This window comes from Euprymna scolopes, chromosome 17 (genome assembly GCF_053919585.1).
Source record: "Euprymna scolopes isolate OS-2025 chromosome 17, ASM5391958v1, whole genome shotgun sequence".
Lineage (NCBI taxonomy): Eukaryota > Metazoa > Mollusca > Cephalopoda > Sepiida > Sepiolidae > Euprymna > Euprymna scolopes.
Genome location: NC_136498.1, coordinates 23,114,472 through 23,117,675, shown reverse-complemented (window position 1 = coordinate 23,117,675; position 3,204 = coordinate 23,114,472). Strand labels below are relative to the sequence as shown.

At 38.3% G+C, this 3,204-nt stretch overlaps 1 pseudogene; it reads left to right on the top strand.

Moving 5' to 3' along the window:
- The first annotated feature begins 2,871 nt into the window (after positions 1-2,871).
- LOC145297159 (U2 spliceosomal RNA) lies at positions 2,872-2,977 on the top strand (annotated as a pseudogene).
- Positions 2,978-3,204: the final 227 nt, after the last annotated feature.

The window sequence follows — 3,204 nt, the reverse complement described above, 5'->3', positions numbered from 1 at the left end:
TAAAACCAAACTCCTATCCTTACATCATCAACGCTCTGATCCCCACCTGGCATCAATTGGGACGGATGGCTCTCGTCTGGGTGAGACTCCGTGTTGTGACAAGCTTCTGGGTTTGACCTTTACTCCTGATCTGAAATGGAACAAGTACATCAAGTCTGTTGCCAAGGTCGCTGGAAATATGGTGGGATCCTTCTACCGTTCCAGAAGATATCTCACTACTGATGCAATTCTCTATCTATATAAAAGCCAAGTACGTCCAAGGATGGAATACTGCTGCCATATCTGGGCAGGAGCTGCTAAAAACAGTCTATCCTGCCTTGACAGAGTACAAAATAGACTTCGTGTCTTAGTGGGGGATGCCTTTTTCTCTACCCTGCAACCTCTCTCCCACAGAAGAGACGTTGCGAGCCTATCCTTGTTTTATCGTTATTTCCATGGCAGGTGCTCGTCTGAACTCCAATCTCTGGCCCCCCTTGCCAATCCTTCACGAAAAACACCCGTCTAGCCGAATCCACTGTGAACAATTTCCCCCACTCTTTATCCTAAATCCCATGCCTAAATTAAAACGTGGATTCCATGAACAAAGCTTCTTTCTTAGAACTGCACGCCTGTGGAACTCTGTTCCGTCTGCCTGCTTCCCACCGGACTATAACTTGGATGTTTTCAAGTTCAACGTTAACAAATTCCTAATGAACCGCCCCCTTAAGTAAACACTTCATCAAATCTCCACACTAACGTAATGTACTTGCAATAACCCTTATCCCTGAGTGGCTTCCGGGCCTTGATATGTGGTGACCACTGTGTAAAAAAAAATGTATATATATAGAAAACATTGCTGTAATAGGAACATGCCCTTGTGCGTTCATTGCAGCGTATGTAATGGTCCCACATGTTTTATCGGTTCAAAGTTGTTATCCGATTGATTGTCTTAAAACAAAGCAATTGTTCCTCCAAAAAATAAGTACAATCCCCGTTCACACACAAATAATATTCCTTTCTTTGAAGATTACAAGTGCAACTCGCCCTTCCAAGCTTGAATGGCAAACTTGCAGACTTTTTCCTGAAACACATTATACAATCCTTTAGCAAAGGGCCCCAAAAGACTCAACCTGCCCGAGGGCACACGATATTTACCTCTCTTACCGCGGGGGTAGGTAACATAAGGTCGGAAAGTGAAATAAATTAACCAGAACCCACAAGAGAGGAGCACCCTGACCCTGGAAATATGTCTAAGTCGGACATTTCCCGGTAAGGGCGCCTCAGGCAACAACTGATAAGCTTACTCCACTCGAAATCCGGGATGTCAAACCTGTTAGTGCTACCCAGAACATTTGTATCGGTCCGGCACCTCTTTTAACGAAATGGTTTCTGATTGCGTAGTTCATCAGCTTTCAGTAAAATCAGCTGCCTGCTCCAATGTTCAGTTCGAAACAGACAAATCTCCTTTGACACAGCTCTTCAACAAAAATCCTCCTCTTGCGACCCAAGAGAGGCACACGCACCAAACCGCTCGGCAGTTTCCGCGAAAATCATTTACCTGCTTCAAACGTTCAACTCCAATACTTCCTCTTGCTCATTTTCACAATAACCGCTTTTTCTTTCTACCCTCTAGGATCTTCCTTCGTGCTGACTTTGACCTTTTGTTGGTGATCACTTTTTGTCATGCGCTGAAAATAGCATTATTGGATTTATTTGTTGATGTCTCTGAACATTGTTTTAGTCACAAAATCGATCCCAGCTGAGCTTTTGCTGTTCAATGAGTCACTTATTTTCTTGAAACATAGAGAATATCTCTTCGGTGGTCTGACTCTAGACAGAGAGATTTCCCCTTGTTCAGGTATATAACAGTTACACGCCGGCTATTAATATAAACCAGAAACAAATGCTGCGAAACTTATATTTATAGATAAAGGACATATGGAAAGAAAGATCGGGGTTGTTTTATGATTTCCAACAGGGGAAAAAAGGATAAAGTGAGAAATAGTAAAAAAAGGGGGGTTACTGCTACCATACACAAAAATAGTTAATTTTCTACCTATCTCCTTAATTTGTGTGTGTTTTAAAGTATCTTAAAAGGCTAATTCGTATATTTAATGAACATTTGAGTATTGTAAACCCGCCGTATTCATAAATAGTGCCGGTGATTAATCAAAGTGAAACTTCGAGGTTTTAATACACCTCAAAACTTGAAATTCAAACAAAAATATCAACAACAAAAAAACACAAATATATGTAGATTCTTTTTACCGAACTTTGAAAGATGTTATTTGTATTTTTGTTAAAATTTCGATTTTTTTTTTTTGTTGGTTCTATAACTCCGACGCTTCACTTCGAATAACATAAGGCGTCATTTTTTAATCCAGGGAATTGAAGACTGAGAAGGCACCAATAAAACATGTTAAAAATAGCGCTTTAAGATACATTAAAACGCAGAAAATAAATAGGTAAGTTAAAAAGTGAGTTTTCTTGCTTGTGGTAACAGTTATATTGATCATTTGTTTCTTTAACTCATTTCTTATCTGTTCGAAATTGTAAAACAAACGCTAAAGATTTAATAATAATGGGGAGATAACTCTGGTTTTCATTAGAAAATTACGTGATATCATTCTCTGGTTAGTTCATAACACAACTCAACATAAGAGATTAAATATCATTTCTTCAAAGTGGGTGAACATTTGCCTCCAGCAAAGTATTAATTTTGCTAACGGGTCCAAATTTACCAATAAATTAATTTTCAGAAATTTGATCCAAGGCATTTAGGGGACGCAATATTTTTATTCACATGGACAGAGTTGGTCCCCATTTCCCCTTCATTCTTCACATTAAAAATCGGCCTTGTGCCTAATTTACTCGGTGGGGGAGCAAATAAATACCCTTTTCTTAGCCTTTTGGCCAAGATCAAAGTGTAGTATCTGTTCTTACTTCATGCTGTACTTATGTTTGTAACTTTGTGATATAATATTTTTGAAGACTTAATACAGCTCGATTGAATCAAGAAAGAAGAACATTTTTAAAAATTATCTGATGAATATATCAACTAATTAAAAAAACTTAATGTAAGTAATTGCATTAGTAGAAGTGAGATCGACATTTATCGCGATTAGCCTTAGGGGAGAATGAGGAAAAAAGGAACGAAAGAAGGAACGAAAGAGAAATTGAAAAAAGGAAAAAAAGGAAGAAAAAAAAGTAATGAAAATAAGTAAA